Source organism: Loxodonta africana, chromosome 25 (genome assembly GCF_030014295.1).
Source record: "Loxodonta africana isolate mLoxAfr1 chromosome 25, mLoxAfr1.hap2, whole genome shotgun sequence".
Classification (NCBI taxonomy): domain Eukaryota; kingdom Metazoa; phylum Chordata; class Mammalia; order Proboscidea; family Elephantidae; genus Loxodonta; species Loxodonta africana.
The window spans coordinates 31,335,868-31,358,061 of NC_087366.1; the positions used below are offsets into that span (position 1 = coordinate 31,335,868).

A 22,194-nucleotide genomic window follows, 5' to 3' on the forward strand; every position below is an offset into this window, starting at 1 on the left:
CCAGTTCAAACTGGTTCAAAGCCCTGCTTGAAATTCACCTATAAAAGCCATCTAATCCTAGAGCCTTTTTTCTTTAGTTTCCTAGTGCTGCTATAACAGAAATATCACAGTGCGTGGCTTTAAAGAACAGGAATTAATTTTCTTATAGTTTAAAAAAGGCTAGAAGTCAGAATTCAGGGAACCAGCTATAGGGAAAGGCTATCTCTGTAGGTCTTGCGGAAAGATCCTTATCTCTCTCATCTTCTGCAGTCCTGGGGTTCCTTGGTTCCTTGGTCATCTTTATGTGGCATCTGTCCTTACCACCTCACCCCACCCCACCCCCGCCATTTGTGCTGTGCTTCTGTGTCTAATCTGTTCTCTTTTTTATAACTCAGAAGTAATACAGTTTAGGACATACCCTACACTAATAAGGCCTCATTAACATAACAGAGAACACCGTGTTCCCAAAGGGGATCATACCCACAGGTATAGAGGTTAAGATTCCGAAGTATTGGGGTGGGGGGGCGGAATTCAATCCAAAACACCATTTTTATTTTCATCAAAGTAATCCTTTGGTGAGTTTTTAAAATTCATCCGTGAATATTGATAACATAGTAGTACACTTTTCTGTTTTGCTTGAATTGATTTTGCTAATTTATGTCTTCCCATAAGATCATAAATCTAACTTGGATTTTCAAATCTATATGTATTTGTACTTAACTATTAATTATAATCCTTTCTCTTTTCTTGTTTGGAAATGCCAGTGATTTGTTTTGTTTTTGCTTCTCCCTTGCATCCTTAAGAATCAAATGCTGGAATGATACACAAATTCTAATGTCTGTCTGTTTCTGATGCATTAACATCTGCCTGTATTTTAATATTTTCTTCCCTCTGCTCTCTTATGGAGTCCCTTCCCTCCCACCCCCACCGCCCCCCCCCCCGCCATGGGAATTAAGTGTTTAATTTATGTTTATTTAATTTATTTCTGAGCACAGCTTTGGTTTGTTTAATTTGTTTCTGAGTGCAGCTTTGGCTGAGTCAAATGTTATTTTTAAGTCTACTTTTAATTGACCAAAATATTGTTATTTCTCACAAGTTTGGAATTCTACTTTTGGTTTTTTTTAATACATGCTCATTTAGGAAAGGTTTTCAAAATTCTAAGAAGTTGAGTTTCTCATTCTTTTTTCCTGTTTAAACTTAAGTCATTGCCTGTTCTTTTAACTTCATTGTGGTTAGACATTATCAACTTTATGCTTTTACTCTTTGGAATACATGGAGGCTTTTGTTTGTAACATGATATTGATGATACCAGTAGCCAATACCTGTAGTTGAGTTTTTGTTCTAGGCACAATGTTAAGCATTTTGCAGGCATTACACACTTTATCCTGATAACAACTCTGTGAGGTGGGTACTACTGTTATTGTTGCTATGGTTTTATAGATAAGGATACTGAGAACCAGAGGTTGCAAATGTATTTGCAAAGGAATTGTTTAGGAAATGGTGGCGACAGCAACTGCAGCTTGACTCTAGAATCTACTGTCGTTAGTGCTGATTTCTGTAAATATTTAATGGGTGTCAATTAAAAGGCTCCTAGTGTCCCTGTTTTAAAGTTAAAATGTAACCATTAAATCAACCTGATTACACTCAAAGTCTCTTGATCTTTATTATTGTCCATTTGACAGTATATTGTGAAGTCCCCACTCCAGTTGTCTGAGTTTCTAATTACTTCTAAAAGTGTTTGATTTATATATTTTAATACTGTGATTTTGGGTATAAAACATATATGTATCATCATTGTGAATTATACCTTCATTACCATAAAATCACTCTTACATTACATCTAATAGTTTTATTTCTTTTGCTGTACATTGATTTTGCATAATGTTAATATTTTACTTTATTTTGCTTATTCTTTGTATTTTTTTGTCTTAAGTTTTCATTTTGGGGGTATCATTTTGTTTTAGGATTGTCTTTTGTAGGCAACTTGATGTTGTATTTTAAGTCAATCTAACTTCTGAAGTTTAATAGGACACTTAGCCATTTTCATGTTTGGTCATTCTATTTTTTTCATGTTTCCTGCTTTTTCCTTCATTTTCTTTTATCTCTTACATGGAAAATTTGTTGTTTTACTTTATCGGCCTTCGGTTTTGTTATTTGCTCTTTTATCTAGTGGTTAAGATTTGTTTCCTATTTCTAATTCACCTAGTTACAATTTTTAATGTTTATAAAAATTCAACAAAAACATGTTGATAATTAGAAAAATACTGGTTTTATGTCAAGAATAAAATAGTAAATATTTTAAAGTAAGGAAATAATGTTTTTATTTCTCCCACACACTTCCTGGTTTTTCAAATATTATCTAGAATAATAGACATAGATTATTGCTGTTGAATATTAAAACATAATCCTATTTTAAGAATTTTTTCATTTGTATGACCATATTTATACAAGTCTGATTACACTATAAAAATAGTTCTAATGCTTTCTACCATTTTATGTCTTAGTTGAGTTCTTTTTATTTTTTTAGAAAACTTTTAGTGATTTTACAGAAAGCTCATGTAACTGAAATATTTTCTGAGTCCTTGCTTACCGGAGCATTGCCACCTGAGAATTACTTTCCATTCCCTTCATTCAGGAATGATAAATTCACAATGCAAAAAATTCTTGTGTTACATCTTTTTTTTTTTCTTTAAAACTCTGTATATATTGTTTCATTGTCCTCTGGTGTTTAGTATTGTCGAGGAGAAGCCTGAAGCCATCCTGATTGTGTTCATTTATTATATCAGCTAGAGTACTTTAAGCAAAAAAAAAATTTTTATTAAATCATTTAACAAGAAGTCAAAATTCGAAATCCTAGATTTGTTCACTTGCCCTGGAAGCTCTTTCAGACGTTCCTTACGCCCATATTTAGTAGGGTGGTGTTTCAGCTTCATCCTTTCACCATATGTGGTTGCAAGAAGGCTACCATAGCTCCATGCATCTTGACCACTTTCAAGGCAGGAGTAAAGGTGTTTAAATTGGCCTTTTCTTTAGTACCTCTCTCCTTGTATTAGCAGACTTTTTGTTATAATCCACGGGCCAGAACTATGCCATGGCTATCTGTGTCTCTGAAGACTAGGGAAATAGTGTGTCTTGACCAATCATAGTCCACCCCTGGGGCTTAGCAGTTTACTTCAAACAAAAACCATAAGAAAGGAAGGAGAGGGAGTTTTTTTGTGTTACTAATTATCAGTCATATAAGTATTCTACCTTTATCTGCCAGTGTATGCTGACAGAAGTTTAAAAATGTCACCAGGCTACTTGTCAGCCAGAATAAGCTATTAAGATCATCACCAGATCTGGCAATTTTCTGTCCCAAGTTTTCTCCCCTGTTTTCTGAAAGCCCCCACTGCCCACATAACCACAATCTCTTTCTCCTTTCTTGGCCCTTCTTCAAGTGTGCATAGGAGACATTTCACTGAACTGTGGAATTAGAAGGTCTGAACATAAATATAGTAACTAACAGTGTTTAGGAGCCCTATATCAAATATTTTATCATACTTTACCATTCTGTCATCAGCTAGAAGTCAGTTTTTTCCCAGGATTCTGAAAGAAATGCTGTTACATTTCACATGAGCACGGTTTAAGGGAACCAAACAAATTATGCTGGCTTTGGTTGGTAAGAATGTGTACAGTTCATGCCAAGACAAATGTGGGTGTTGTGTTCTTATGTGGAATGTAGATAAATAAACTAGGATCAAGGCAGCGGTGAAATAATGAATCTTCTACTTCAAAGTCACATTCTTATACATATCCAGTGACAAGACAAATCTGTCTGCCTTTCATCCTTGCGAGGAAACGGTCCCAGTGCAGCCTTTGATTACTAGTAACAGTAGTGTTAATTGAAAAGTTGAATCTTTACCTTAAGCAAAACCATAAAACTGTATTTACGAGAATGGAGGTACCCTGAAACATCGTCCTTGATATTACTTAAACTTTTTGAACTTACTTAAACTTTTCAATCAGAACTGCTGCTGAGTAGCCACACAGACTCCATTATTTGGCCTGTGTTTTAGTGGGAACACTGATTTGAGGGGAAAGAAAGGGGTATAGGACAGGAAAGAAGGGAAATGAATTGCCTGAATTATCCTTAAGAGGGAAACTCTAAGGATTACTACTTTTAGACAGATAAAAAATGAAGCAGATAAAAATAAAAAACATCCTTTCTCAGAACAGTGAAAATGTGAACTAAACCCTCAATGAAAATGAAAACCAGAGTTCATATGTCACAGGGGAAAACGGTGGCACCCAGAGGCAGGGATAAGAGAGGTACTAGAGCTGAACAGTACGTTTGGTGCCAGATGCCCTCCAAGAGGAGAAGAAAAAGGAGAAAGAAATGGTGTAGTAGTTTTTATTACCTGACCGTAAGTTTGTTCTTTGATCTAGAGAGGGCTGCCTCTTTCCTGGCATTAGGAGGAATAGAAGTTTAAAGTACAGTGTGTAGATCATCTCTAAAATTAACTGCAGCCAGAATGGTGGGCAGAGGTGTCGTCTGAAATACACTTTGAGGGTGTATGGAGCGCTCAGATGACTCTATCCAGGGCAGTTATTTTCTCAACTCTCAACATCTCTTAACTTTTGAAAAAGTTTTCTGTTAAAACCTAGTCTCTGTAACAAACCACAGGCAGTAAAGGGCAGATGATCCTCTTTGAATGAAAGAACAGTTTCATTCCATCAAATGATAGCATGTTTAAAGTGTCCAGTGGAGAGCCAGTGCATTTCCTCCTCAGGTAGAGAACCTTCCTCGGATTTCAGGAAAGTGTTTCCCTGGGAAGTGCTGAGACAGTGGAGTGTTGGGTGAGAGAAGGGGGGGTGGAGGCGGGGATTGCTCTGTTTGCCCTGGGCCTTGTGTGCCTTTTGCCTCTGGAACCCTTGGCCTTTCATAGGGATTAGAGGCCTTCAGAGTGTGTGCAGTCAGTAAGGTAGGCTTGAGTTTCCCATGTCACAGGGAAAATAAATATTTTGTTTTAGATGTTTCATATGCAGTTCAGAATGTAAGAGCTTACAGTATGTGAGAAAGTTTTATAGACTAATAATTTCAGCGTGAGACAAGCCTGTGGTGATTAATGGGACTTACTCAAATCCTCTTGCCTACCAGATTTTTAAGAAGCTTAATTTCGGATGGGTCCTGCAGAGGTTTTTAAATATCTTAGGATTTGGTTCTTTTCAATTTTAGGAGATTTCTCTATAATCTCTCTGGCTATTAGGACTCATCAGAAATTAGTTGATTAGGTGGGATATTATGCCATGATCACTGTTTGGAGGATTATTATGAATGTGTTTTAATTAAATGAACATTATGCAACAGTTATTTAGCTGCCCACCCCCCCCCCCCCCGCCACCCTTTCTGGTTCCATTTCCAATTCACATTCTCTATCTAAAAGCCAGCCTGGCTTCCCTAGAGCAACACACCATGAAAATGGTACTGTGAAGCTGACCATTTCGTGTGCCTGGCACAGATTATTGCTGTTGAATATCAAAATATAATTAATCTTGTTTTAAGAATTTTTTTCATTTGCATGACTGTTTTGTTTTTAGATGGCCCAAGCAGAAGTGCCCTGGGGTTGAGGGAGGCATCTTGGCTTAGTGTGGCCTCTAAGTGTTCTTCATACTCTTGAGGTTTGTGGTGGTTGTGGGGGCGGGGGGGGGGTGTTGATGATCCTGTTTCTGAGTACCCCTCCCTCCTTGTAAATCCTGACTGCAGTATGGGCTGGATCTTGTTCTGAAGAAGCCCTGGTCATGTTTGGGCCTTGTTCCAAAGGGTCTCAGCCTCGACCCTCCCAGTGTTGGGCTCCACAGCTGTGATAGCGTTTGGGACACAGTGCAGGCCTGGGTAACTTCACACATTGTGAACACTGGTCCTCGAGTCGTGTGGAGAGGGGGACCTGAAATCAGTGTCTTCTGGGAGAGGAGTTTTTTAACCTCTGTGCTATCTGGTCCCTATCAGAAATTATTAGAGTATATAATTCAGAAGCTTCCAGATGACCCTAATCATGGCTGCATTGGAGAATTGTTGTTGCTAATAATCTCTCAGTCTCAGGGCGAGTCTTGTGGGTAAGTGTTTCTTAAAATGAGATTTCTTAAAATACCAGCATTAGAATCACCTTGGGAAGGGCCGGGGGACTTAAAATTCCAATTCTCGGGTACCATCCAGACCTACTTATTCAGAATGGGAGAGGCAGTGGAGCCTAGGCACTGCATTTTAGAAAGCTCCTGGGGTGATCTTCATGCTCATTAAGCTGTCAGAGCTGCTGTGGTGGTCAGAAACCCATGCTGTGTGAGGGGTATGTGCTGGGCCGCACAGGGCACATGGTCAGCTCCCACCTGGCGGCACCCCCGGTGCACAGCAGAGACATGCATGGGGAGTCCCAGCTGCCCATGGGGACCGTGTGCCTGGCTGCCAAGACACAGCCACAGAGACAGCAGACTTGCCTCTTATTCCTTTAAAATTGAAATTGTTTAAACATTTTTAGGTTGTGAAGGCAAGGCAACAGAACACATCTGGTCCTCTCTTAGGTTACCTGCTTTGTTAAGAACCTTTGTCCCAGGCGTCCTGGGGTTCATTGGCACCTCCTGCCACTATCCTATCTCCAGATGTAAGCAGAGGGAAAGGAACTGTGAGGCAACAGAATCTACTTTAATCTGTTCTTCTGTTTTTTTAGATTTCCTGACCCAATTTATTGCTGTCTGAACTTGACCCCTACAAGGTACTTTCTCAGTTAGTTTCACTATGACCTGTGGGAGCATATGGAAGCTTGGATACTTTCCATGCTGGGTCATACCTCCAAATTGGCTTGAGAAACCAGAGGTAAAAGAAGCCACAGCTGCTTCCTTTGTTGCTCTGTCTCCCTGACATGGGCTCCAGGTGTGTGTTCTGGCATGGAATGGAGGCCAGTGTGTTCACTGGCATTTCTCCCCACTTTACCCAACCTTCTCTTGAGTGCAGAACTGCCTTTGTTCCTCCACTGATAGAATGGGATCAGCTTTACAGCCCACTGGGGTGTGATGTGGGCTTGTTCAGGCCCCATGCTGTGACCCTGCTGCTCACATGTTCAGGAATTTGTGACATGCATCACTCACACTTACTGGTGGGAGCTTTGTCAAGGAGGCTCCACTCATGTGGGGGCGTATGGGCAACCTCCACATGCTCTTTGGAAACAGGGATGTTACATTTTCTTTTCTGTCCTCCGCGGTCACCAAGAGGCTGGCCCTTCATAAACACTGTCTTTGTGAGTTCAGTGTTGTGCCTGTGTGCTGCCGCTCCTCTGGTGAGTGTTAAAGCTAGGGCCTCTAGCGCTCCCATCTCCATTAGCTGCAATGGCAAATGAGGTTTCATATCATTAATAATGGGTAACATTTACCCAGCACTAACAGGCGTAGAAAACCCATGCTCAGGGCTTACAGGAGAGGGTTAGTATGTTAAAAGATAATAGGAAGAAAAGAATTAACTATATAGAACCGAATTCTCACTTTCATATCCAGGAGATGTATAACAGTTTATATTATTTTTTAAACAAAACTATGTAAGAATGCCTACTTTGTACAAAACTGACATCTGATTGTGGCCCTTGTACTTCAGGAACTGATGGTGCATCACTGATCACCATGTGGTAGGAGACAAGGGCAGAGCAGGGAAAGCTTCGCAGAGAAATGTGCAGGTGCCTTCTGAGAGAGTGGAGGAGAAAGAAACTGGTCGAAAGTTAATGCCTACCATGTCAGTCTCCCCAGGGAAGCTAGGGATTATGTCAGGCCCAAGGAGAGAAATCTAACCTTAATCGTTCTTCTGTGCTTGCAGTAAGAATGTAGGGAAGGATGGGTGGTGCATTGATAGTGGTTATGCTGTGGGGCCACAGGTAACAAGGCCAGGAGGGTGTCTGGAGGTGGAAGAGGGTTCTCTGCCAGCAGGCCACACCCACATAAACACCCATGTGGACACCCATGTATGTAAACATCTTTGTGGATGCCTGTATAGACAGCCATGTGGAGGCATGAGGAGAAAACTGTATTTTCCTCCCAAAATCATAGGTTTTCGCTGTGTGATTTTCTTCTAGCATATTCTCTGTCCTAAGGGCATTTCTCTAACATATACTCATATCATAAATTTGACATAGATGTATAACACACACACATACCTAGGGAAATCACATTTCATTTTTGGCCAAATTTCAGTTATTTGTGGTAATTGGGAAAGTATCTTAGGTAATGGAAATATATGGATAATCTTTGAGTTTTACATTGTCATTTTGCTTTCACTCATTTCGCACCCCTTTTGATTAGTTTTCTGTGACTTTTAATGGACAGCATTGTTGATGCTATTCACATTCTCTTATTTTCTCTTTCTTTGGTCAGGTGAAAGTGCCATTGAGCAATAAAATGCTCAATATTTTTAAAAGTACAGAAAGCAGAGAACAGGAAATAGAGAACACAGTTATGGATTATGTTCATTGTGTAACACAAGTGGATGAACTAATTCCTGTTGACTCAGAGTGACTGACAGGAATATTAAATACTAAACAGAGAACAGGGAAAACATTTTGAAGATGATCTTGTAGGCCAGATCACTTGGATGGTACTCACCAGAGTAGCAATAGTAGTGGAATCTCATTTGCAACTTGAGAATTTTTTTTTAGTTGGAAGAGATCTTTCAGATATGACTAAGGATGAGGAAAGAATTTTCCATGGCTAAAGTGACTCCACAGTTCTGGAATTTAGTCATTCATTGTCTTTTCTGTGTTTTCTGGTGAATATCAGTCCCTAATTTATTTTAGAAAATAAGATGGTAAAAGAGTTCATACTTTACTGTTCTCCTCAGTTCCAGAAACCTAGTAATGAGAGATCAAATGAGAGTAATTTATCAAGAACACACAACCAAGATCTTAAAAATAGTAAATTGCAGTTGAGACACAGAGAAGAGATTAAGAGGATATAATATATGTCTAACAAGAAGGGGTTTCAAAAGAAAAGAGTGAGAAATTATGAGTTAATTGTTGACAGTTTCCTGGATTTGGGGGGGTGAAAAAGAACTCCAGTCCTTAGTTTGAAAATGTACTTCAAACACAAGTGGAATAAAGACAAAATCTGTATCTAGATACATTGTATTGAGGTTGGAGAACATCAAGGATAAATGGAAAATCTTAACTAGACAGGAAAGACATAGTAAGGAATGAGGGAATGACAATTAGACTAACTCCAGATTTCTCACCAGCAAGAATATAGGTCAGAAAATAGTGGGATAATATCTGCAATATAATAATGAAAAATAACTGTTAACCTGAAATTTTATACCCAGATGAAATCCTACTCAATGGCAGAAAAAGAAAAACATTTTTTAAAAATACTAAAACGAAGAGAGTTAGTACTCATAACTTTAAATTAACTAACATGTTTATCAGCAAGAAAAGTGAACCCAGAGGAAAGGTATGGGATATAAGAATCCGTGATGGGCACAGCACAAATGGAATTTTAAAAATTTGCATAGGTAGGTTAGCTTAGTGGAAATTCAGAACACCCATTCTGGAGCAAACTGCCTGTGGTCGAATGCCAGCTCCACCACTTACTAGATATGTGTCCTTGGGCAAGATACTTAACCTTTCTGTGCTTCAGTTTCCTCATCTGTATGAGAATAGTGATACCTACTTTACAGGTTGTGAGGATTAAATGAGTAAGTATGTATAAAAGTGCCTAGAACAATGCCTGGCATAGTTTAAGCATTATGTAAGAATTAGCTATTGTTATCGTATAACAATCTCTCTTAGAATAAATACCAAATCATCAGGGAGAAAACAAGAAAAGTATAGGACTTTATAGTTCACAGAAGGTAGGTAAGGAAGGGAGGGAAAAACAAAGAAATAAGTTGAAATAATTTCACTTATTATCAGCGGGTGCAATAAATATAAATAGGGTAAACTTGCTTATGAAAAAATTATCAGATTGGATTTTGAAAGGCATAATCCAGTTGTATACTCTGTAAAGAGACATAACTGAACATACACATTGTTAAAAATAAAGAGGTGGAGAAAAATACATTCAAATACTAACCAAAATAAAGCTTATTAACATAAAGCAAAGTAGTATTTAGGGCAAGAAAAAAAAATTAAAGAGGAACATCACATAATAACAAAATGTGTAATTCACCAAGGATATATAACATACTATGGGTATATGCAAAACAGCATACGTGTATATAGCATATACAGCAAATTCTGACTGGTTTATAAGAAAAATCGACCATTTAGAGTAAGAGATTTTAACACATCTATCTGAAACAGCTCAAACAAAATGAAAGATTTAGGAGATTTGAAAAATAAAATTAACTATATATATATATATATATATGATGCAAAGAACTTGATTTGGCCTTTGTCTCAGTTCCTGAAAGATAGTCATTGGAATTTCTCAAGCAATCAAAATGCTTTTGTTTTTTAAAACAGCCAGGAAGCATTTAAATGTATGCAAATGAGTGGGAGCCCCAAAGACAGTCTCTTGCAGCTAACCTAAGGAAGGGAGGGGGCATGATGCAATCAGTCATGTACATTCAGTGAGTCTATCAATCATGGCTATGAAATGAAGCCAGTAAAAGCCCTGGACATTGAAATGCCCTGGAGCTTCCTGCTCGATGATGCGTGTGGGATGGCCACATGCCTCTGGGGACATGAAGCTTCGTGATGAAACCCCCTCCTGACCTCTCCTGTGCATCTCTCTGTGTGTATCCTTTTGTGGTTATATTAAAATTGTTATAGTGAGTATAGTCCTCTCTGTGAGTTCTATGAGTCACTCTGGTGAGTTATTGAACCCACTGGGGGCAGTGAGCCAGCAAGGGCTGATGTCTGCTTATTTGACAGTTGGAAGGACTGAGTCCTTCTAACTTGTGAAGACACTGCTTTGGGTGGCTGATGGTCGTGGGAAGGCTGCACCAGGAGGTGATCTGAAGGACACTGTCCTCTTAACTTGTAAGGTCTGACTTAACTCCAGATGGTTAGGGTCAGAGAAAGAAAGTGCCACATGAGTAGCTGGTGTCAGAGATAATGGAGAAGTGGGAAAGCAGGAATATCAATAATCTTTGAGAACTAGTCTTATTTTTATTTGTGATATGTGAGTGTATCTAACAAATAGAAAATATATTGTATTTTAAGTACTTACACAAAAATTGATCATGTACTTTGTCACCAAAGAAGTCTTGTACTTCAAGGAAATCTTATGCCACCATGCAATTAAATAAGAAATCAATAATGAAAAAATAGTCTATGAGATGATTAGTTTGGAAACTAAAATCCACTCCTAAATAACATATGAAGTAAATAGAAAATTGCAACAGCAATTATATTTGGAACTGCACAACAATGAAGGCGCTACTTATCAGAACTTGTGGGATATAGCTAACATGTTACTTAACAGGTGCATTTATAACCATAAATGTTATTTATTATAAAACAGCAAAATCGGAAAGTAAGTTAGGTGCTAAATAAGGAAAACCTAAAGAAAGCAGAAGGAAGGAAATAATGAAGACAAAGAAATTAATGAACTAGAAAATAAATGATAGAGAATTATAAAAAGCCCGCTCTTTAAAAAATGCAAATCTATAATATTTACAAAAGTAGATAAAGCACAATGAGATAATATTAGAAATAAATAAAGCAATTATAATTATAAATATGGTTCATATTTTTAAAATCATTAAAAAAGGTACATAAAATTTTTTGCAAATAAATTTGAAAACATGGAATGGATAATTTTCTAGAAAATATTATAAAAAATAAGAAATGAAAAATATGAATAAATACAAAACCATGAAAGAAATTTTCAGAAATGAAAATTTTGCCTTCTCAAAATTCACAAGACTCCAATGGGTTTGCATAAAACACTGGCTCTTTTAGAAAATACAAAAAGAGAGAAAATTACCTGCCTCTTGAGGGTTATACTACTTTGTTATGAAACTACAGAAAGAGTATCAGAACAAAAATTATAGATGAGTCACTTTTGTGATTATAAATAACCCAGTGCTGTCGAGTCGATTCCGACTCATAGCAACCCTATAGGACAGAGCGGAACTGCCCCGTAGAGTTTCCAAGGAGCGCCTGGTGGATTCAAACTGCCAACCCTTTGGTTAGCAGCTGTAGCACTTAACCACTAAGCCACCTGATTATAGATGCCAGAATACCTAAGCAAATAATAGTAAATCTGCAGCATTGGAAAAGAATTACCATAGACGAAAAGAGTTTATTTTAAAAATCTAAGAGTGATTGAACATCAGAGAATTTACTGATACGCTATACTTTCTGTCTTGGTTATCTAGTGCTGCTGTAATAGAATAGCACAAGTGGATGGCTTAAACAAACAGAAGTTTATTCTTTCACAGTCTGGTAGGCTAGAAGTCCAAATTCAAGGCGTCAGCTCCAGGAGAAGGCTTTCCGTGGGCTCTGGAGAAAGGTCCTTTTCATCAGTCTTCCCCTAGACTAGGAGCTTCTCAGTGCAGGGACCCCAGGTCCAAAAGATGTACTCTTCTCCTGACACTACTTTCTTGGTGGTATGAGGTCCCTATGTATCTCTGTTTGCTTTTATATATCAAAAGAAATTGACTTAAAGCACAGTCTAATCTTGTAGATTGAGTCTTCCTCATTAACATAATTACCTCTAATCCCCCCTTATTAATATCATAGAGGTAGGATTTACAACACATAGGAAAATCACATCAGATCACAAAACAGTGGACAGTCACACAATACTGGGAATCATGGACTAGCCAAGTTGACAGATATTTTTAGGGGACACAATTCAGTCTGTAACACCTTCTTAATGGATTAATGAGAAAAACTATATAGATACATAAAAAATGATCAGTAAAATTCAGCATTCTTAAGGCAATTTCTTTAACCTGATTGAAGGTTATCTGTAGAACATCTATAGCAAACGTTATCCTTAATGGTGAAAATCTAGTGCATTCACTTTAAATAAAGATAGGAGCAAAGTTGTGATGTCCTTGACTACCACTGTTTTTATTGCATATTGTACTGGAGGCTCTAAATACTAATGTAGTGAGGCAAGAATCATAAGATGTTGTTATGGATTGAATTGTGTCCCCTCAAAAATATGTGTTGGAATCCTAACCCCTATACCTGTGGACATAATTTAATCTATTCTAATATAATCACTTTCCAGAATGCAATCTGATATTATGTAATTAGTCAGTTGAAGTCATACTGGGTGGCTCCTGAACCTGATTACTTCTGAGTTACATAGAGCAGCATAGACACAGGGGTGGTCACACACAAATGGGGAAGGACAGATACCATGTTAAGATCACCTGCCATCCAAGAAACCAAGAAATGTCCAGAACAAATCGACGTGGCCTAGACCCTGATTTGGACTTTTAGCCTGAAGACTGAGAAAATAAACTTTGGTTCTTAAAGGAAACTTGTGGTATTTCTGTTACAGCAGCACTAGGAAAATAAGACAAATGAGTAAGAAATGGAAAGGAATAGAGAAAATGTAAATGATTGATAGAGAATCTGAGAAAACCTACACACTACCAGAACTAATAAAGAGCTCAGTGAGGCTGCTGAAAATACAAGGTCTACATAAAAAAACCAGTATCAGTACTGGCCTATTAGAAAATATAGCGGGAAAAGAGATCTCTTTCTTTATAACAAACAGAACTCTAAGGTACTTAGGAATAAACACAACAAAAGATAAGGTAGACATTTTAGAGAAAATCACAAAGCATAATTGATAGACAGTAAAAAAAAAAAAAAAAACAGAATTATAGAGATATTATCTTCAAATTAAACTATAAATCTAATGCAGTGTCATAGAGGGTTTTCTTTTTTATGTAACTTAAAGAGCTTATCTTTAAATTCAAAAGAAAAAGCTAAGAGCTGCAAATAGCAAATACAACTTGAAGAGTAACATAGAGTGAGGGTACTTGCCTTGCCAGATATGAAGACACTTCAAGGACGCAGTAATTAAGGCAGTGAAATATTGGTGCAGGGTTATACAAATAGACTAGTGGGACAGAAGTGGAACCCAGAAATAGACATGTATATAAAAGCATGTGATGACAGTAGTGACATTACAAATCAGTGATGAGATAATGAACTCTTACGTGATGCTGGGGCAACTGATTATCCATATGGGGAAAAAATAAAATTTGATTATTTAGTCATACCATTCATAGAAACAAAGTATAGGTGTATGGAAACCCTAAATGTTAAAAACATTTATAAAATATAAAACATTAGAAGAAAACCTATAAAATATATTGATGACCTTAGATTACAGAAGCTTTTCCTGAATACTACCCTAGGGGTTAAAAAAAAAAAGGGGGGTACAGATTTCAAAATTCAAAAGTATGTTTAAAAAAAAAAAGTATGTCCAAAAAACAGCTGTAACCAAAAATAAAAGATCCACAGACTTGAAGATTTTTGCAATGTATATGGCTGATAAAAGATAATATCCAGAATATATAAATTCCTGTAATCAAATAATAATGAGGTAAAAAGTGAGCAAAGAGTATGAGGAGGCAATTAGCAGTAGAAACAATCTAGTCAGCCCACAAGCATGTGAAAAGATTTGTGGCCTCTCTAGTAATCAGAAAAATGAACATTTAGATGATAACAAGAGGCTATTTCATACCAGTCTGGTTGACACACTTTTAAAAGTCTGACGATTTCAAGAGATGCTGAGAGTGTGGAGCAATATGGAACTCACGGACTATGGGTGTGAGTGAAACTTGGTGCAACCACTTGAGAAAGCAATTTGGTTATATCAAGTAAAGTAAAAAAATATACATGTCTGTGACCAAGCAGTCTCACTTGTGGGTAAACAATATGGAGAAACTGTCTCATGTATGTAAAAAGAATGTCCTTTGCTGCATTATTCCTGATAGAGGAAAATTGGCAACCAACAGAAAAGGGATTAAAATGTGGCATGTTTGTATAATAGAAAGCTATACAATAGAAAGCTATACAGCAGTGAACGTGAATGAATTAGAGCTGTAGGAATTGACTAGATAGATGGCAGTGGGTTTGTTTTATCTAAGCGATACTTCTCCCAAGAAATGAAAAAAAGCAAGTAGCAGCTCAATATCGTCCATATAAAATTAAAAATAATATAAAACAATACTAGGTACTATTTATGAATATACACCTATGTTGTTTATAAAAACCATGCATAGGAACAATAAAGCACCAAATTCAGGATAGTAGCTACCTCTGATGAAGATGGGATGGAGGGGAGAAGGGACATAAAAGGGGCCATAATAACTATTACCTGTAATATCTTATTTCATTTAAATATCTGAATCAAATGCCACTGTGGCAAATTATTAAGATTTGATAAAGCTGAGTGGCAGGTAACGGTGTTTGTGTAATATTCTCTATGCTTCATGTTCGAAATGACGTACACACACACAAGTGGATGATACATGAGGTTGCCTGGGAAAAGCAAACTGGCTGACTCTCTTCCCAAAAGGCCTCAGGAGGTTCCCTTGGTGAATTTAGCTTGGTCCAAGACTTGAGCCTTAGCTTTGCAGACCCAGAAGTTTTGTTTGCTTGCTTGCTTTTGTCTATTTGCTTCCTCCCACCCTCACTTCCTCTCTCACTTCTTCTCTTCCATCTTTCCTTTTTTATTTTTGTTCTTCCTTGCATTGTTTTGTTGTGTCAGCAAATCAAAGCTAGGGGGCAGACCCAAATAAAATAAATTCACAAATTAAGTGAATCTAGAATGTCGATCTAATTTTTTTTTTTTAAAGAGAAACACGGATCCCAACAACCAGAACCTTGAAATACGGTGTTCTTTTTTTCACTTCAATTTTTTTTTTCTTTTTGTAAATTTTTTGGGGGGGGTCTTTAGGTGAAAGTTTATAGAGCAAATTAGTGTCTCATTAAACAGCTAATACACAAATTGTTTTGTGACATTAGTTGCCAACCTCACAATGTGTCAACACTCTCCCGTTCTCTGCCCTGGGTTCCTTTTTCCATTTGTCGAGTTTTTCTGTCCCTTCCTGCCCTCTCGTCTTTGCTTTTGGGCTGATGTGCCCATTGGTCTCCTATAAATGAATTGAACTATGAAGCACCGTGTTCACGTGTGTTATTGTTGGCGCTGTAGACCTGTCTAATCTTTGGCTGAAAGGTGAACCCCAGGAGTGACTTCAGTGCTCAGTTTAAAGGGTACCTGGGGACCCTACTCTTAGGGTTTCTCCAGTCTCTGTCAGACCAGCAAGCCTGGTCACTCTCTTTTGTGTGTGTTGGGTGTATGTGTGTATGAATTTGAATTTTGTTCTATATTTTTCTCCCACTCTGTCTGAGACCCTTTATTGTGATGCCTGCCAGAGCAGTCGGTGGTGGTAACCAGGCACCATCTAGTTGTTCTGGGCTCAATCTGGTAGAGGTTATGGTAGTTGTGGTCCGTTAGTCCTTTGGACTAATCTTTCCCTTGTGTCTTTGGTCTTCTTCATTCTCCTTTGTCCCAGCTGGGATGGGACCAGTAGATGTATCTTAGATAGCTGCTCACAGGCTTTTAAGGCCCAAGATCCTACTCACCACAATCGGCTGTAGAACAGCGTCTTAGCCTGTGTTGTGCCAATTGAGCTGGATGTCCCCCGAGACTGTGGTCCCCAGCCCTCACCCCAGTAGCTCAGCCTCTTCGGGCATTTGGGTTTGTAAAGCTTCTGTGACTTTGCCCTCGTCAAGTTGTGCTGACTTCCCCAGTATTGTGTACTCTCTTACCTGTCACCTAAGTTACTGCTTATCTACTATCTAGTTTAGTGTTCCCTCCCCACCCCTCCTCTCCCTCATAACCATCAAAGATTGTTTCTTTCTGTGTGTAAACCTTTTCTTGAGTTTTTATAATAGTGGTCTCATATAATATCTGTCCTTTTGTGATTGACTTATTTCACTCAGCATAACGCCCTCCAGATTCATCCATGTTGTGAGATGTTTCACAGATTCATCGTTGTCCTTTATGGTTGTATAGTATTCCATTGTGTGTATGTACCACAGTTTGTTTATCCATTCATCTGTTGGTGGGCACTTAGGTTGTTTCCATCATTTTGCTAGTATGAATAATGCTGCAGTGAACATGGGTGTGCATGTCTTTTCATGTGACAGCTCCTCTTTCTCTACAATGTATTCCTAGGATTGGGATTGCTGGGTCGTATGGTATTTCTATCTAGCTTTTTAAGAAAGCACTATATAATTTTCCAAAGTGGTTATACCCTTTTGCATTCCCACCAACACAGCTAAGAATTCCAATCTCTTGGAAACCTCTCCAATATTTGTTGTTTTCTGTTGGTTTTTTTTTTTTTTTTTTGATTCGTGCCAGTAATGTTGGGGTAAGATGGTATCTCATTGTGGTTTTGATTTGCGTTTCTGTAATAGCTTATGACCGCGAGCATTTCCCCATGTGTCTGTTAGCTGCCTGAATGTCTTCTTTGGTGAAATATCTGTTCATATCCTTTGGCCGTTTTTTAATGGGATTATCTGTCTTTTTGTTGTAGAGGTGTTGTCCTATTTTTTTTAATAAATTTTTATATTGTCTGCTGTCTCCGAGACATGCAGGTATTATTTTCTTTATTTATTGTAGGTTTGTTTGTTTCGTCCTGCTTTTTTGTTTGGTTTGGTTATGTCTGGCCGGGTGGGCTGGGTGTGCTTTGTTGCTTGCTCGTCTGTGGGCACAATAGTTCTCATCACCTTGTCCAGGTGTGCAGGGCCTGTAGCTCAGCTGTGGTGCGGCAGGGCAGGTCCAGCAGCAGGGGAGGGGGCCCTGGGTGTGTCGGTCTCATACTTCTATCTCCTATTGGTAATTCCATGGAGGCGCCTTTCTGCATGTGGGGTTGTTGGTTTTATTTAAAGATGGCCAGGCTGAGTCATGCTGTTTGGTCAGGAACCTCCACTCCATATTTCTATTCCTTCCCCATTTCCTATCAGTTTCTTCTTCTCTTCAGTGACTTCTGATCTATCACTGTATCCCTTCGTGTAAGGTTCAGAGTTCAAGGATTGACATCGGTATCTGTTTTACTTGATTTCTTAGGTGTCTGTTGCAACAGGATAGCTTAGTGCATCTGTTCAGCCCTCCATCTCGCTTCTACCCTTGAAATGCGGTGTTCTTGCATACTTCTTGCATTTTGTCTCTACTGTTAACACCGGAAGTGAAGTCTTAATCAGAACACTTGTGAATGCACTAATACTCTGAGTCCCCATTACCAGTAGGGTTTCCTCCTACATGGGAATCTAAATCACACTCAAAACCAGGGGTGGAGTGATGGCTCCAGGGTAATGACATCTCCACATTCCTCTTTAAACCCTCCCCTGAAAATGACCTAATGGCTTCCGGAAGTGAGTGAGCAACCACTGGGTGTAGGATAACCAGAAAGCACCTACCAAAGCTGGAAAGTTTTTTAACTTTCCCTTTTTGTCTTTTAAAATATGTATATTTCCCATCTCTTCTATAATAATAGACTTGTATTTGTATTAACATAAAAAATGTGTAATTACTAACCAATTAAGTTGCTTAGTATTTTCCTTACAAAATCTGAGTTAAACGGATGTTTTCAGGGAATGGAACATATTAACCCGTGAGTTTTTCAGTCTTTGTAAACCCCAACTTAGCCATTGTGGGCATTTCACCGCAAGTGTGGTCTGTCTGTCAGCCAAGATTTCCTTTCCCTGGCTATGATTAGGGGTTTTTGGACTTTTTTTTTTTTTAGTTAGTATGCTTCCATGTCTCCCCTTTCTTTCCATCCTTTGAGCTATTCTCGCAAGCGTCAGAATTCTTCTCCCCTTACACTGACTGCAGTGCTCTGCTCTGATCCATCATGTGTGGGTTCAGAAGTTTGTCTGGGAGGTCCATCTCATTTGCCTTGCATCCAATGTACCAGAGAAAGCTACACTCCAGCCTCCATGTCACTGATGACCACAACTGCCAGGTGCATATACAACCTTGGGTTAACGACAGCAGCCTTTACCCTTTTCAAGATCCTTTTCTTGCACTTTATTTCATTTTACCAGTACTCATCCAGACTTGTAAGGGCCGTGGAATTCATCCATTTCGCAGATGAGGAATGATGTGACGCAGCTAGTAAACAAAGTTACTGCATGAGGCCCTTTACATAAAGGCTGGTGGAGTGAGGATGGAGAATGATGTACTGTGGGAGAGAGTACAAAACAAATTGCTATTTCCCTCCCCGCGCTGTAAAACAGCCCCTAAATTATTAACCAGGAGCCCTACCTTCCCAGTCTGAAGAGCCTGCATTGATGATTTCGTCAGTGTCTTGGTGTACCCCACTTATAACATCTGCATCAAAGAGAAATCTGCCCAAGGGATAAACCCTTTCATCCAGACAGGCTCAGGAGTACGTTGCTGTCTGGATTAGCCATTTTCCCCATTTTCAGTCAGTTGCAAGTTCAGATATTGATAGCCATCCTATCGCAGAGAAATTTGGCAATAGATTAAGGATTTAAAAAAAGATCTCTGTGTTTCAGTTTTTAAGCTATTCATTTTACTAGACAGGAAGTTACCAGAATGATCGGTTTCAGTGCTAGACTTTTGGAAAATCTGGTGAACTCGGGCCCACATAGTCTACCCCAAAGCCACTTCCTCTCTCCTCAGCCTCACTGCTTATAGGTGTGGCTCTTCGTCTTCATGCTTAGCCATTCTCCTCGAAGAACAAAGCTAACTTTTCCTGCTGCTGACTTCAAATAAACTACAGGTTCTACCTGATTCTCGAAGAAAACTCACGTATGAAAGTCCCCGAGCAGCCACCTCCTTGTGATTAGTTACTACATTGGGCATTCCTGCACCACCTCTGCAGTGGCAAAGACGGGTTTTAGCCGGGGCCTGGCTGTTTAAATGCATACTTTATGCTGTTTCTTTTTAAAGCAATTCTTCATACCGCCTCCCCCCACCCACCCCATGCTGCCTCAGTGTTGGGACTTATTATCAGAATTCATATACATATATACACTCACCAAGTCTAACTGACGGAAATAAGACTCTCAGTTTTTATCGTTACCCCTCTTCACCTTAAAAATGGGATACCTCTTAAGTCTCCTGATTGCCAGTTCCCAGCAAAACTGGATGCCTTATGAATATGTAGAGGAGTTATAATAAAATCATATGAGTGCAGCAGCCCTGTGTATTCTGACAAATGCTTCCCAAGCCCCAGGAGACTTCCACATGCTCCTGGAAGACTGGTCTTCCTGCTGAGAAGAGGAAATGAGAGAATAGGACGTGATTGGATCAGTTAAGTTTACTATGATTTAAGCATGAAAAATGCTTCCTTCTGTCTCTTTTTAGATTCTTACATGGCTGGATAAGCCCATGTTCGGTAAATCACTCAGAACAGGTCTGCTTGGCTCAGCACTTCTTGCTGTGCTAACTGGGACCTAATTGCCTTGGATATAGGCTCCCGCCTATCATGGAGCTTTTATTTCATTAGCATTACAGATTGGGTTCTTGGAGATGACTTTCCGTGGTAATTTGTTTACTGTTGAACCTTGCAGCTTTTCACATTTATCTAACGCAGTGTGCTAATTCTTGAGCTTTTGTGGGGTGGGGGCTGCAAAGTAACTAGCCTATCAGTCTATTTGTCAATAAAGACAGCCATCAGGAGCTATAATGAGATACAATGTCAATTCCGGAATGCATTTTTTTTCCAAACAAGAATTACTGGTATATTATGCAGTTTTCTCATGATTAATTAAAATCAAGCTATCCATATAACTAAGATGAACAAACAAAACCCACTTTGTGACTCTGACATTATTGCTTTTTAATTGCTTTGCTTCTCTGGCTCGTTTTCAAAATTTGCTTATCTAAAGTAGTTTTTCCGGATCATTAAAATACACAAAAAATAAACCCGACAAAATCCGGATCATTAGTGAAAAAAAAAAAAAAAAATCCGGATCATTAGTGAGTATTATTGCCTATTGAATATTGAAACCCTGGTGGCATAGTGGTTAAGTACTGCAGCTGCTAACCAAAAGGTCAGCAGTTCGAATCCACCAGGCTCTCCTTGGAAACTCTACGGGGCAGTTCTACTCTGTCCTCTAGGGTCGCTATGAGTTGGAATCGACTTGACGGCAGTGGGTTTATTGACTATTTTCCTCTAAGGTGCACCCGTTCGTGTGCAACTGCTGGTCACCATCCAGCAGCTGTTGAAAGTTCACTTCAGTCCATAACTACTTAAACTTTTTTTTACCAGTGGCTGTGCTCCAAAGATTCTGTCTTCTCTCTCCTTTTCCCTGATTCTCACTTAAGATAGATATTATTTTTCATTCTGGGAGCAGATAATTCATGACTGTGGTAAACTGCATTAAAAGCTAAAGAATAAAACAAGTTTTTTAAAAATGCATCGGTCTCCTGGAACGTTTTTAGCTTCTTGGAAACCGTTGGTGGTTGTGTCAGCTCCAGAGTGGTGGACAGTACTCACAGATGAGGGTGTTGGCACACAGGGACCCTCCACGTGGTGGAAGACCAGCAGGTCCTTGGTGGTACAAGCCAGGCTTCTTCATCCTCTCAACCACTGGTATTAAGCTTGACAGTTCAGAAATGATGTCCCTGAGGTCAAAGATATTTTCGCTCTCCACCCCATCCCCTTTTCCAAATGGGTATTGGTAGCAACATCAATTTAGTAGCTAAATGCACTCAAACCACAGTTTGACTCTTTCCAGCAATCCTCAGAAGGTACAGTATTCTATCAGGATTCTCTGGTCAACATTCTTAAAGTCTTTTGGCCCTGTTAAAGGCCATTGACTTGGGTGATGAGGAAGAGACTGTGGTAATTCAGTCTGCTGAGCCCAATCCTACCTTTATGGGTTATTTTTGTCTCTACTGTATAATACTCCAACATCTTCAACTTACAGCTATCAGAGTCCTGATTTGAAATATAACCATTCAGTGCCCATCCAATCTTGTCTCTGTCTGTGGAGACCAAACTTCAGAAGTGCCCTATTGTAATCTTCTCATACTTTATAGGCCAAGCCCCTGAGTCAGCCTTACTCAAAGATAACACCAGAGTTCTTTTCAGTATTATTCAGAGTCAACAGAGGTGACAGGTTCAGGTCCCATTGTTCCATACCCTCATCCCCCACTTCAGCTTGCACACCTTCATTTGTGAAATTTGGAGATGGCCTGGCAGGGTGAGGGAAAGGGAACCTTGCTGCCCAGGATAAGGGAGTGTGG

General features: G+C 38.9%; 1 protein-coding gene across 1 annotated transcript in view; it reads left to right on the forward strand.

The window, feature by feature from the left end:
• GALNT2 (polypeptide N-acetylgalactosaminyltransferase 2) overlaps positions 1–22,194 on the forward strand; it is a 269,895-nt gene that overhangs the window by 196,460 nt on the left and 51,241 nt on the right. The window lies entirely within an intron of this gene.